A 15,622-nucleotide genomic window follows, 5' to 3' on the forward strand; every position below is an offset into this window, starting at 1 on the left:
CCCTTATACAGTCAAATACTTTCCTCTTCAGTTTTCATATTTCAATCATAAAATCAAGAATTTATCTTCTAAATTTTCAATCATCCTCAAATCTCGGTCCCTTGATTAGTGCATGAAATCAATTCAAAAATATTATCTTGATTTTGTTGATTTCGTTGTGATTTCCTGCTATTGAAATTTCAAACACTGAAAGCAATAAATCAACACGCTAATAGCAAGAAATAAGGATTCAATCTCCAAATTTGAATTAGTCTTTTGTCAACTTCGTATATACCTCGAACGCACATTCATCTCCAACAAAGCTAATCATCTCTTTCACCTTCGTCTCTCACTCTCTCATTTCAGGTAAGATTCACCCGTGGGTCTCTCATCTTAGGTGCTGTTTGTTTTTTCTGAAGCAATATGTCTGCAGTCTGCGGACCACATCTGTAGACCTCTGCAGTAGAAGAGGTGGACCAAACGTCTGCAGTCTAAAAAAAGAAGGTTGTTTGTTTTTTTAACATCTGTGGGCTACTAAAATAAACTGAAATCTAAATAAACTGATTTTTTTTAAACTTCAAAGTGATTTTTTAATATTTTTATGACTTCGTTATAAATAATTAACAAATCTAGATCAAATTTTATGTATTATTGTATAAAAAATAAAAATAAAAATGATATGAATTAACGTATATATTTGATAAAAACCAACAACTTTGGTTGCAAAGTTATAACTAAACATTATAATTAGTGATCAAAGAATTTGAAACATAAATTGATGGAAATAAACTTCGATTTTTTGAATTAAATCCATTAAAAACGTACCATAAATATTTTCTCGAGAAATTGACGATACTGTATTACAAAATTTGACAAAAAAATATAAGAATATATATTATGATTTTTTTTTCATATTTATATAAACAACTTCAACGACTATTCTTGTAATAAATATTTATTTATAAATTTGTCAAAAATATCATGTTTGTATTGTCGAACGTTTTTTTTTTTAAGTTTTGTAATTTTTTTTTCAAATTGTTTATCATTAATGAAATTGGAAAAAATATAAATTAAAAAAACTTAAAAAAAATAAAGATATATGTGTTTTTTTTAGGCTAGAAGATGTCTGAAGATGTTAGAAGACTCCGGTCCACATCTGCGCCAAGAAGAGGGCGCGCAGACATTTTTAGGTCTGCAGTCTTCAAAAAAAAACAAACAGTCTGCGAAGGCTAATGTCTGCGCGTGGTCTGCGCGGCGCAGACAGAAGAGGCCACGCATGCACACAAAAAACAAACACCACCTTAGTATGCGTTCCAGTCACCATTTGATTGCTGATACTACCTTTCCCGGATGCCCCTTTGTTCATTGTCTTTATCTTTTCTCTCTTGGCAACTCAATCATGACACTAAACCCCTGCTACATTAAATCATCGTTAGTAGATACTAATGCAACCTTTAGGGTTTACTTCATCATTAGAATTTTCACGAAGTTTTACCAAATCTTACTAGGAGAAGTCGTCCGTTTTTCGTGGATCCGAAGATGAGCTATCGCAGGTTCGATCTCTAATATCTATAAATATAATGGGCTCTATAGCTATCAATGTTGATAATGAATTCATGATAATCATTCATTATTGGTACTATTTTGTGCATCCAAGTTGATTGTTTTGGGGAATTAGAACATGTTAATAGGACACACCAGTTTGAAATCAATGTTAAACATTGCTGTGTTATAAATAGTGAAATGAAAAATGTTGAACGCTATGTAATGGCTTAGCAAAAGTTTGGTAACTAAGCAGTTCCTTAACCAGGAAATCTTTGATTTCATAATTCGCATTGTTGATTTGCATCGACTAATGAAAGACATAGCTGTTAATAGTACCTTTAATGGTGAAAACGTCTCCTTATCTTTAGGATAGATTGATCTTACCTGAAATAGTGTGTAGCCTGAAATCTTTTATAGCTTTTTGTTGCAAATTCAGTAATATAAACTCAACTGACATGTTTGAAAAAGATCAGAGAAAGGGCTTAACAGTTAACACTTCTCTCAAATGTGGTGACATGGTAAAGTAAAGCTTGTAATACTATTGACTAAAGTAAGCCAAATCTGCATATTTTTTTTTGGGTTGATTTTGAGTTTTGGGTAATGGCAATTGTAGAATCTTGGTTGTGTTTACTGTATATGAGTTATTTTCCACTAATTATAAAATCATGCACATGATTTTATCTTTTTTTTTTTGTAGGGACAATCGTGCATCTAGAAATGCTTTATTTGATAACCTTGATGGCATTGAGGAAGGTGGTCTCAGAGCTTCTTCATCATATTCGCGTGATACAAATGACAAGAAAATGATAAATCTTTAAATATTCTGCAAGATAAAGTTGTCTTTCTAAAGAGAGTCAGTTCTTCAACTTTAATTTTTAATGAATCTTAGACACCATTTTTATTTTTCTCAAAAGATTTAATTGATAATTGTCAATTTCAGTTGACTGGTGATATACATGAGGAGGTGCAGAGTCATAATCGCATGTTGGATCGAATGGTACACATACATTATACATACTTCAATTATATATATATATATATATATATATATATATATATATATATATATATATATAATTTCTTGTTTTATTTTTATTTTTTATTTATGGTTATTTATTTAATAAACAGGGGAATGGGATGGATTCAGCAAGGGGGATTATGTCAGGAACTATGGATCGCTTCAAAATAGTAAAAATTTTGATTCGTTTTTTACTAAAATGCCCTTTAGTTTGAAAAATGAAAGTTGGTTGTTATTATGGGTGAAAAGTAAACTACATTAACTATTTTGGTAAATGATAAAGTACGTTGTTGTTTGGCCAACTGCATAGTTATTTTGTTGACTAAAATGCCTTTTTAGTTTGAAAGAACAAAAGTTGGGGGCTAATTTGGGTAAAAAATAAAGTATAAGGTCTATTTTGGTAAATGAAAGCGAATTTTAATCATGCAGGTTTTTGAAAAAAAATCAAGCAGGAGAACATGTAAACTTGTGATGTATTTTGTCATGTCATTCTTCATCATATACTACTTGTTCAGGTATGGATTTGTTTTTATATTTCTTTTAAAAAAACTTATTTTATCATTAAATTAAGGTGGTATTATGACATTATTGTTGAAGTATTTTTCTAAATTATAGAATGTTGCAAGTTTGATTTCAATTAATGGAAATCTCCAATAAAGTCCCAATATTTTGGTCCAGTTTACGTTTTAGTCCTAAGTTAATTTTTGTTTACGAAAAAATCCTAAAAACCGGCAAAAGTTTGCATTTTTACCCTTAATTTATCTTTTCAGTCATAAATATTGCTTTTTTCCATATTGTGTCTTTCAATTTTCAAAGTCCAAGAAGCATCTTAAAGCTACTTCGAATGATTTCATACATTTTAATGAGTGCATTCTTTCTAAATTGAATTTAAAAAGAAGCTATAAACCATTTTACTAACAGATTTCTCCATTGCTTGGGGGTAGTTCACAAAGATGGTGATGACCCTTGAGTTTGGTTTTACGATTATGGTTTAATCCCCCTTTCAATTATTGGGAAATCGAAGGTTTATATTGTATCCATAGAATGAAAACATGTAACAAGTTATAAAGTTGGTGTCAATGGTTTTGAAGTCATTGAGAAGCATGATGTCTCCAGGTTCATTTTCCCTAATTTTACTGATACATGATATTAATTCCCAATAGATTTAAAAACAGATTAATGAATTTTGGATTTTCAACAATGATGTTTATGAGTTTTGATGAGGTTTATCTTAATTTAACCAAGTGATGTTTTGTGAGTTTTAAATTTAAGTTTTGAAACCAATATCAGAATGAGAAAATCAGCCCAAAACTTGAATTACTCTCTTTCAAAGTTGGTATTTACTTATTCATTTTCTTTTAATTGCAGGTGAGTGAAGCTCAAAAACTTGATGTAAGGAGGAACAAAGAGTTTGCAGACCTCAACAATCCTATTTGCTTACGTAATTAACTTTTATTCGAGAAATGTTATCAGAACATCTCCAAGTTGAAACCTTTTCATAAGTGGAAAAGGTGATGGGAAGGTAGATGCCCTTGAATTTGTGAGTGCTGAACCTAGACCACTACAAACTTTTCTCTATTTCTATTCATATTTACATATATATATATATATATATATATATATATATATATATATATATATCATTTTATATACTTTCCTAAAGCTTATACCACATTCTTCCTTCAAAATGCAATATGGTAACCCTAAAATAGATCTCAACAATAGTCTTTATATTCGAAAACTTTATTTTGGATTCACACATTAATTATGTCATTATGTCCGGATTAAGTAAAATAGAAACACCATCTACATATGGCTCATATTCAATCATAGGCTTTATAATATTTTCATTTGTATGGTCAATAACAATGCAGGTCACCGTTTGATAAAAGAGGAATGATGGATTTTTATGCTATGTTTTATGAGAAGATATTGAGTGAATTTCTAGCAGCAGAAATGACTTCAAAACATATCAATTGTTTCCATATGTGACCATTTGAACCATATCTGGACCTTTGAATGATCTGATGATCATTCAAATGTCCCATTACACAGACTTATATATGATCTACTTTATATTAATTATCTTATTGCTATAACAACTTCTATTTAATTCTATGAAACTGCAGGTAAGGAATCATGGTTTGGACATGACTGTGGAAGAGCTTGAGACCCATGTTATATCAGCTTGGAAAATAGGGAAAATTACAACTTACATATATAATCAAGACGTCTTATTGATGTAAGCCTCTGGTGACTCATATAATTAGAGTTATCGTAATTATTTTATTTTTGGTTAGGTTATAAAGTTTTTATTATCTTTCCGATAGAATTTAGATGGTCATAATATGTTAACAAATTTCAAATAAAAATGGAATATGCATGCTTTATAATAACTTCAAAAATATAATCACTCATAAAACTTTTAATTTTCAGAAATTTGACTTGGCAATTAAAAGTATATATGCCACTATATATTGTTCTTACAAAACTAATGCACAAGAACAACTAGAAGCTTACATATTATTTCTTTCAATAATAACTTATTTGGTAAGATTAAATTGAAGAAGGAATTGAATGAATCATTTCATTGGAATTATAAAATGTTTTTTGTCTTTGTAAGATGGAATGGAATCTGTCATATTGTTCAAGAAATGTGATTCCTTCCATTTTAAGTTTTCGGTATTCAGCCGGGGTGTCCTTTTTCCATTCCATCATGGAATGAAATGAAATATTTAAATATAACCCGTTGTGTTTCATCTACTATTAGTAGAAACCATTTTTTTTTATTATAATCATATTTTTGTTTTAATGAGCTTATGCGACATTTTCAATTTTTAAATTGTAAATTAATATTTTTTGTTAAGAATAATTAAATATCGTAAATAGTGGATTTGGAACTATATATAGTACTTCCATATAAAGTAAAAAGTTCATATGAAAACTTGTCACATTCTTATAGGTCAAGTGGACACCCTTAAGGGTAAATTTGTAAATAACCATCAAAGTTAATTGCTTTTACTCCCACTTTCCATTACTCTTTTAAATGTTTTCATTTTCAAGATATTCATTGTATACGATTCACCAAGTGACTCATGTATAAAAAAAGGAGTCCTCATAGACTATAAATATAATATTCTACATTAAATTATAGGAACCATAGTAACATTATAAAAAAACATCTTACAAAATACAAAATTATTCATTTTATTTCCAATTAAAAATATTATATTTATCTGATATTCACATATCCATTATTTCACAAAAACCTTTGAAATAATTATATGCGTGTAACTGTTTGTAAATTCAATTTATGAATTCACAAATTTGGTTTTAATTTTAAAGTTTCTTATCAGTTTTGCATTTAGACAAAAAAACATTTTGATGTTGTATATAAAAAAGTGTTTGCAATTTTACGATTAATGATTATGTTTTTATTATTATTTATGTTATTTTAATTTATCAACTATGTAATACAAGGGTTTTGACAAAATTATATTTACCGAAAATTTTTTTATCTTTGTAAATTAATATTTTTTATGCAAATATTTGATTAGTCAATTATGATTTCCAATTATAAATAATGTTTTTCTATCTTCCCACGCGCTCCCTTGTCGTTGATTTTACAACTCGTATATGTTCAACAAGAATCATGCACCAAAAGTAAGGGTTTAATAAGAATAAAGCTTTTTTTACAACCCAATCGCTTGTCTCCTTAGTGTTACTATGTTGCATTATACAAACTCATGACTTTTATAAAATATATGGATTTACATGTGTAATTAAATACTTACAAATTACGAAGTTATTAAAAAATACAATATTATAATTCATAAGTTTTTCTAAATTAATGATATATTACTTTATTATATAATCAATTTTTTAATTGTATTTAAAATTATCACCTGTGGGTTCCATGTGTTTTAACCTAGTAATATATAATAGCAGATTACCTGATATTTGAAACAGAGAAATAGTATCGATACCATTTACCCAAACATTATATAGCCTTAACCAGGACAAAAAAACAATACTTAAACATCACATTACCCAAGGAGATTCCTTTAACATACTCTTAAAGATGAGATTTTAAACTTACCAATTCATGAATAGATTTTCAAATTATAAATTTATTCCTAACTAACAATTCATGAACGATTTTATGTTGCTCGAATCCTTCAGGAAGAATTTGAGTCAAAACCCTCTTTATGGTAGAGACATGTGAGTTTTATAAACCTACAAAAAGGTGACAAATTTGACCTAAATGATGGCACTCACAGTAGGTTTAATGATTTTAGGAGTACCAAGATCGAGATCAAGATCAACACACACCAACAGCTCTGTGAAATCCCACTCACCATCAAACCAAGACCCGTGAACATCATCTTTTACCTGCACGATCTTTTTACTTACACCAAAGCCTTAAAATAAAATACAGAAGAGGTGGATTAATGTTTAGAAATTACAATGAAGCCAAAAAAACACAAGAAATGATAATTAAAATGATAATCAAATGCAAATAAATGATAACTAACTGGTACAATTGAATATACTTTTATGGAAAAACGATCAAATATAGAAGATATGTATTATCTTTTCTTGTACAGAGATTAACAGGGTGGCTATCAGCGATTAGGCAACGATTAGTTGCAGGGTGAGGGAGATGGTGTTGTCAGTGACGATGAGTTGTGGTGTCTGTAGATTAAGGGTTTAGATATAGGCAAAGACAGATCATGGTAAGGGTTCGTCGTAGGAGAAGTGTTGCGAGAGGGGAGACTGGGTGGAGACGACAATCAAAGACGGTTGCCGGTGCGACGAATAGGTTGAGTATTAGGTTGAGTATTAGGGTTAGGGTTTGAACAATGGAGAAGCTATATACCCGGTTATATGAAACATCTTCCCATAACGACACAACCAGCCCCTCCTCCTCCTATTCCTTTCAAAATGAGTCCTAATTTTACCCTTTTAGCCCTCAGCATTATAATTCTTTACAATTCAGGTTCGATATTTACTAATTTCACCCCTGCTTCCATAAATACTTACAAAATGAATCCGAAACTTACATTTTAACCCCCAACTTCTATAATTGTGACTTTTAGCTCTTCGATACCATCCTTTTATATATAATTATTTATTTTAGGGCCATTATTCATTCATTAATTTGTTTATTTATTTAATAAATAAACAGGGTGTTACAACTCTCCCCCACTTAAATTAGATTTCGTCCTTGAAATCATTCCTTACCATTTCTTATACGCCAAGCCACTCAAGTAACATAGTCATCATCCTAGGCATACCCTAGCCTTCCCAGGGTAGTCGTGACCAATCTTCGCAAGGCCCTACAATCCGCAGGTGAACGGATTCCTTGCAACAAGACCACATGTACTCTGTCCGAAATCTGCTATCTCGAGATGGTCTGAATCCCTGACACACCACTCATACTAAATCATTATCGTTGAATCTAGTCTGTTTATCCCTCAACTGACTACTCAACTTCTGATAACCTGTGGTTCCCACTAGAAAACTGAAATCACAGACCCAATTATCCCTGTAGGTCATTTAGCATAACCCAAGCAACCTAGAACACAAATACTAATACTGTCCAAACGCTGAAACTGCCCAAACACTGATCTGCCTGAAGCAGTAGGTTACCACCTGGCTGCTTTCCAAAATCTAGCGAGACCTTTCTGGTCTCAATTCATCCGTCAGTCATCTGAATTTACCGGGTTCCGGCCCGACTGCGGAGCCAAAGGACCCCCACTTAGTCGCCTCACACGACTTCTGAACAAAATCTTTCTGTGGAACTAGTTGCGACTAGTTATCATGCCACTGCGACTCTAACAACTTTCTGATCTAACCGATCGGGTCCATGCGTCGAATCCTATCATCATCAAATCCAAGGCTAAAAGTGATTGCCACCTAACCGATGGTAGCCTTATATCACAAGCAATCTTATACAGTCCATTGCTTTCCTGATCCCATAACTGTAGTGGTGCTAAACAGATCTAATCCATCTGGGTAACACCGAAATCCAATCTGTGGATTTCCATATCCTCACTGTTGCACCCGAACTGGTGGGTACTACTGTTATAAATAAAAGATCTCATGTGCGGAAAACATAGTGTGATGCGCTGCGATCAAGCCGGCTCCTTTCCTTTGAAAATGAGTACCTTAAACCAAAACTGTAAACCGTAAGCACGAAGCTTAGTGAGTTCCCCCATCATACCACATACCACATAATGCCTATCCCTCGGTATCTTTCAACCGGTATCTGTCTGGCATAACTGGGAGCTGGGCTCCCCTTCAGTATCTTTCAACCGGTAACCGGGAACTAACCTCCCCTTCGGTGTCTTTCAACCGGTAACCGGGAACTAACCTCCCCTTCGATATCTTTCAACCGGTAACCAGGAGCTAACCTCCCCTTCGGTATCTTTCAACCGGTAATCGGGAGATAACCTCCCCTTCGGTATCTTTCAACCGGTAATCGGGGACTATTTCACCCCTTACCACAATCACATAATAACACATCATAACATATCATGCATGGGTTCTGTCTACCCCTTCGATATCTTTCAACCGGTAACCGGGGACTATTTCACCCCTACTACTACCACATAATAACATATCATGATCATACTGCTAGGCATGCATGGGTACTATCAACCCCTTCGGTATCTTTCAACCGGTAACTAGGGACTATATCACCCCTACCACTACTAACACATATGTCATAGCATCCTAGCACATAAAGCATATCAGATAACAACACACCAGATAATTATCACAAAGACAATCATCTAACAAACAATTCCTACTAGTGGGCCGGCATTGTGGCCGTAGACCCACTCCTACTGGAAGGTAACTCACCTCACACTGCTGAAGTCTTGTAGACACAATCCCAGCTGTTGGATGACAACTTCCCCGAACTGTCAATATCAAACATCACCCAATTAATAATTGGGTTCCACTACATAACCATAAGTACGTACTTGGGGTCATTACTACATTACCCCATGCTTGGCTTTATTCAAGCCCAAGGCCCAAAAGTCAACTATGAGTCAAAGCCTAACATATGGCCCAATTTTCCAAATTGGGCCCAAACCTTTACAAGGTCTTACCATAAGGCCCAACCATTTAGTCCAGTCCAACATTCAACATTCTAATGACCCAATATCACATAATCATAAAGGCCCAAACTATGGCCCATCTATGGCCCAATTTTCCAAATTGGGCCCAAACCCCTTACATAGGCCTTACCCTAGGCCCATTAAATTATTCTAGTTCAATTGCTTGCTCTTGGATGGCCCATTATTATCCCAATCATCTAAGCCCAATCGAAAGGCCCAACTCAAGGCCCAAGTAAAATTAGGGTTTCACATAAAATGATGATTAGGATTAAGTTTCCTACTTAACCCATTAAGGACTTAATCTTTTAAGGACTTAATCCATTAAGTCCAATATTGCTTAGATTAATTTTTGCCAATGATTATTATTTAATATTTTGAGTTGTTAAATAATTCCCGTGTGTCCCGATTAATTCCCCAAATTAGGGTTTTATTGGCATTAGGGTTTTCCAAGCCCCGATTAGGGTTTCCAACCCAAATACTAGCCCGTTATCAATTTGTTGGGCTTTTAGGTCAATTAGGGCTTTATTGGGCCTATTAGGCCCACTAGAATATTATTAAGCCTATTAGGGTTTTATTGGGTCAGTTAGGGTCCATTAGGGTTTACAAGGCCCACTAGGGTTTCAAGCACCCTAAACGAATCAAACTCAACGAGGCAAGCACACCGCCACCTGACACGGCGGCCGGTGGGGGCAGCCACCACCCTAAGGTGGTGGTTTCCAATTTCTTTTCATTATTCCATCTTTTGTTACAAATTACAATGAATGTCCCAAAAGTAACCGCACACACACACACTAAAATACACCCATCCACCTTAAGGTGGCCGGCGGCGGCAGATGATGGCAGCCACCACCGTGAGGTGGTGGTGGTGGCTGTTCTCGAGAATTCCGGCCAAACCAACACTACCCACATGAGATAACAAACACCCATACGATCTCTTTCTTACAACGAGTCCAACCACCCTCCTGGTGGCGGTTGGCGATGGCAGCACCATGGAGAGGTGGCAGCGGCGGTCTTGGCGGCGGTGGGCAGATGGTGGCCTTCAGGAGCTCTTTTCCGGTGACAGCAAGCTAACAGTCACACGAACTCATAGCCACCACCCATGGTGGCTAATGGTGACGAGATAAAGCAGCGGAAGAAGGCAGATGGGCTTACCATCGATCCTCCGGTCACTCACGACCCTCGCAGCAACAAAACCCCACTCGATCGTCGGTCTTGGCGGCCATCTCGGCGAACACGTCGTTTCCGGTAGTGGGGCTGCGACGGAGGCACCCCCGGCGAAGCAGCAGCGATTGAGGCCGTTCCAATGGTTGCGGCGGCTAGGGATCCTTGCTCCGACTTGGTCTCCAACAGCTCTCTCGGTTAGGAGGATGGGGCACGGTTGTTGGCTTCGGTGGTCCTAGTCGTCGGCGGCTGATCGGAGGTGGCATGTTGGCGCCGTCGATGGGGAGACATAAGGGTGGGAGAGTGGCGGCTGACGAATAGGTTGAGTATTAGGGTTAGGGTTTGAACAATGGAGAGGCTATATACCCGGTTATATGAAACATCTTCCCATAACGACACAACCAGCCCCTCCTCCTCCTATTCCTTTCAAAATGAGTCCTAATTTTACCCTTTTAGCCCTCACCATTATAATTCTTTACAATTCAGGTTGAATATTTACTAATTTCACCCCTGCTTCCATAAATACTTACAAAATGAATCCGAAACTTACATTTTAACCCCCAACTTCTATAATTGTGACTTTTAGCTCTTCGAGACCATCCTTTTATATATAATTATTTATTTTAGGGTCATTATTTGTTCATTAATTTGTTTATTTATTTAATAAATAAACAGGGTGTTACAGATGGGGTGCAAAGGTAGCCGATGATTATGATGGAGTAGGAGAAAGAAATAGAGGTGAGGTGAATTGGTGAAGGACGAGGCTTAGGGTTTTTAATATATATATTTTTTATTTTTATTAAAATGGTCACTAAAGTTTACAAAATTTCTATTCTAATAAATGAATAATTTTAATCTCTTTTTGTCAATTGTCGCTCTAATACAACTCCTTATTAATATTATATCATTTGTCATTTGATATATTAGGCAACTTATTTCAAAATTCAAATTTACATTTTCTAATTATATTTTAATTTTGAAGTTATAATAACTTTAAAATTTTGAAATATCTCTTAATTAATAATTTATTTAAGATGATTTATTTAAAATAATTGATTAATAATTATAAATTTTTATTATGAAAGTTTAATTAATTTTATAAATCGTAGTTCTCACGGGTTATAAACTAGCAATAATATAAAATAATAAACCAAATAAAAGGTAAAATGGTGGTTGATGAATTTGGGTAGAAGGTAACAACAAATGACGAAACGTGATGGATTTAGAAACCAAGAGGACTGTCAATGCTAAATTTTCAAATCATAGACTAAAGTTATTAAAATTGCCAACCAGAAGGGCCAAAATTGTAAATGACCATATTTTATTTATAGGAGTTTATAAATCCACAAATTAAAATCAATCGTGATTTCTATATCTGGACGGTAGTCAATGTATAATATAAGTATAATAAAGAAAATGTAAGTGAAACATATTAATAATATAAACTAAGTTATTTATACATCTTTTAAAAACAACTCCTCGTGATTATCTTTGTGTTTAGTCATTTATAGGAACACATGGCCATCTAATACTCAATATATTTCAACCAATTATATTTTTTAAATAGTAAAATATACTAGAAAAACACATTTCAACCAGTTATATTTTTTAAATCATAATCTATAATGGCCATCTAATACTCAACATTATATGTTTATGATTAAATAAAAGATTTTTAATCTTCTTTAATAAATGAATGTTTTTTTGCCACATATCTTCTTCTACTTCATTTTGTCACATGATTTTTTTTAGTTTTTTTTTTCTTATTTTCCACTTGTCATTTTTTGAGGTTTTTCATTCTTACATTAAATTTCTAGAATATACGGTTTTATATATGGAATGTTCTCATTCTATTCATGTAAGGTTATCATTTTATTAATTTGAAAATAAATTCTCACAAATATTACAAATTCATTGATTGACTTTATAAAATGTTTAATGTTTATATATTGATATTAAACTTTTTATTTTTAATAAACTCGTGTAGTACACGGGTCTCACACCTAGTAAGTAATAATATAACTTTTCTCCGGATACTATCATTTCTTCCATCAAATTCTGCCTCTTAGGACCCTAGAAACAAACTATTATTTTTCCTCTCACAAAACAATATACATCATTCATTACTTTAAACAAACGACTTCAAGAATCTCGATCAAGTAACATCAATAATATATAATTAAAATTAAAAAAATTCTATACTTATAGAATCCAACTTAAATCATCCACGTACCTGCTACATCGAAACTGTAAACCCTACATGTACTTCCTCCATGACATCGATGTTGTTTCCCATACTTGACCGCCAGAATCAGGAGTAATCCACCATTCTTGTGTCACTGTACTGTCTCATATCTCTATTTTTGCTTATATGTATGTTGCTTGTTTTGATTATTAATCCAAAACATATATACGTTTCATTGTGAATTGGTTTTCGTATGAATATGATGATCAATAATATAGATAACACGGTGTCTTCGTGACCATCGTTAAGTAATTGCATGCAATCTGTCGGCTATTCTAGTAAATCAAACACAATATTTGTTTGTCGGAGGAAAGCAGAACTCTGTCGGATAAAGGTAATGTCTAATTCAGATGGCTCTTTATCCAACAAATGGCGGTTTGAGAACACCGAGAAAGAACACAATGTAAATTTTCTTTTTCATTCGTCGTTGATGAGGCGGAGAGAGATGGAGGATGTTGTGAGTATAGAAAAAAATTGTTAATGTGAACTCAAAGATGTTTGACTTTTATGGCATTTATGATGGTGATGGTGGTTCTCGTGTTGCTTATGCTTGTTGTGAGCGGTTATACAAGTCGTTGGCAGCCGAGATGGATATAGAAGATAGAAACACGACGAAGATGTACCGGGAAAACATGATGGCGGATAGTCTCTAAGATGAATAAGGAAAGTGAATGAAAAGGACCTTGTTGATTCCATGGGTTTCACCGCTGTTGTTGCAGTGGTTGGTGATAAAGCAACAGTGGTTGCCAGTTACGGTGATTCAAGGGTTGTTCTTTCAAGAGGTGGTCCTACCATGCACTTATCCGATGAGCATAAGGTAATTATTAATTAACGCAATCTTATATCTTTGTACGTTAAAGAATCTTTTTAATTTAACCTTGAAATATTAATGAAAATCATAGACATGGATGCAGCCAAATAGAACGAGTTAGAAAGAATCAAAATTTAGGAGGAAGAGTGATTAGGGATGAGCATATGGACCGGGGAACCGGCCGGAACCGGAACCCGATGGAACCGGTCGGGCCGGGACCGATACTATAATATTATCAAATTTTGGAACCGGGAACCAGTCATTGGAACCGGCCCAAAACCGGAACCGAACCGGACAATCTTTAAATTAAGTTGAATAAACTATAAGGTTTCTTTTTTATTTTATTTTTTGTTACGATTTGTAGCTAAGTTTTTGTTTTTATAAAAATTAGGTTACGATATATCTATGTAAAATATTCTTATCACTAATTGTGTTTTTTCCTTCTCATGCACGTACGATGTGATGGACACAAATTAAACCAACGTAGACCTAAATGGTGAGTTTAAGTTCTTAATCAAAATTAACTTATATATTAGAAATTAAACTAAATATATTTATTATTTTGATATAATAACATAAATGATACTTAATTTTGTATTTTTTCTCAGCACTCATATATTACAAGGGATACTATCATCTTTTCTCAAAATACGTTGCTATTTCGAGAGGACCGGTTCCAACATCGAAGACCCGACAAAAATCGGAACTGGTAGAACCGACGGTCCGGTTCGGTTCTTAGTTTCGGCCAAAGTCGGTTCCCGAGTCGGGCCGGTTCCGGCCGGTTCGGTTCCTTTGCTCATCCCTAAGAGTGATCGATTGGAATGGGCTACATGTTGTTGGAGTTCTTGCGACTTCAAAATCAATAAGTGATCCACAACTAAAACCATATGTAATCGCAAAAACTAAAGTTATAGTTAACAAAAGAGATGATGAAGTTGAATTCATGATCATAGCTACCGATGGAATATGGGATGTCATATCTAACGATTTGGCATGCCAAGTTGTGTGAAAATGTATTGATGGATGAACTTTTCGAAGGCGATATTCACTCATTTTGCAATGCAAAAACCGTCCATACATATCATCTCTCTCTCTCTCTCTCTCTCTCTCTCTCTCTCTCTCTCTCTCTCTCTCTCTCTTAATTAGTTAAGACTCATAAGGAAGAGTTAGATACTTTTGCTCTCCTTTAAGACAAAATATTGGCTTTTGTTCTTAAAGGCTAAAGAGCTTAATATTGTAAGAAGGACTAGCATCTAAGTGTTTTATCTTATTGGTGGACTTCTCTAGAGGAATCCTAGTTTGTGTTCTTTCTATCTCCATCAACTTCCAACCTCCCAAGAGGATTCAAAATCTTCAAAGGTTGTTACTTCATAATCCTTCTATGGTTGTATTTAATCATTCATGTTCATGTAAAAAGATCATTGGTGGGAATAAAATAGCTTTATTTTATTCAAACTTTATAATGTTTCCGTTGTCAATTGTGTTGTTTTAGAAACTGAAACTTTGAATAAAATCCAACAGTTACATTGCATAACACAAATTTTCTTTGTTCAACAAGTACTCCAATCATCTCCTTCTTTTTCTTATTTCAAAAAGTAAAAAAAATGTTTTTTCTTTTAAATATCTTCCATTGTCCATTCATGTATTTTTTCTCATGCATTAAGGTAAGTTAAATCTAACAACTACTTTCCTCGAAATTTCTTAATTTAATTGCTTGTTATATATTAACTTGTTGG

At 33.8% G+C, this 15,622-nt stretch overlaps 1 pseudogene; it reads left to right on the top strand.

The window, feature by feature from the left end:
* Positions 1-1,479: 1,479 nt before the first annotated feature.
* LOC145105889 (bet1-like SNARE 1-2) lies at positions 1,480-11,585 on the top strand (annotated as a pseudogene).
* Positions 11,586-15,622: the final 4,037 nt, after the last annotated feature.

Source organism: Lactuca virosa, chromosome 4 (assembly GCF_052849685.1).
Source record: "Lactuca virosa cultivar CGN04683 chromosome 4, Lactuca_virosa_CGN04683_v6, whole genome shotgun sequence".
NCBI classification, from domain to species: Eukaryota; Viridiplantae; Streptophyta; class Magnoliopsida; order Asterales; family Asteraceae; genus Lactuca; species Lactuca virosa.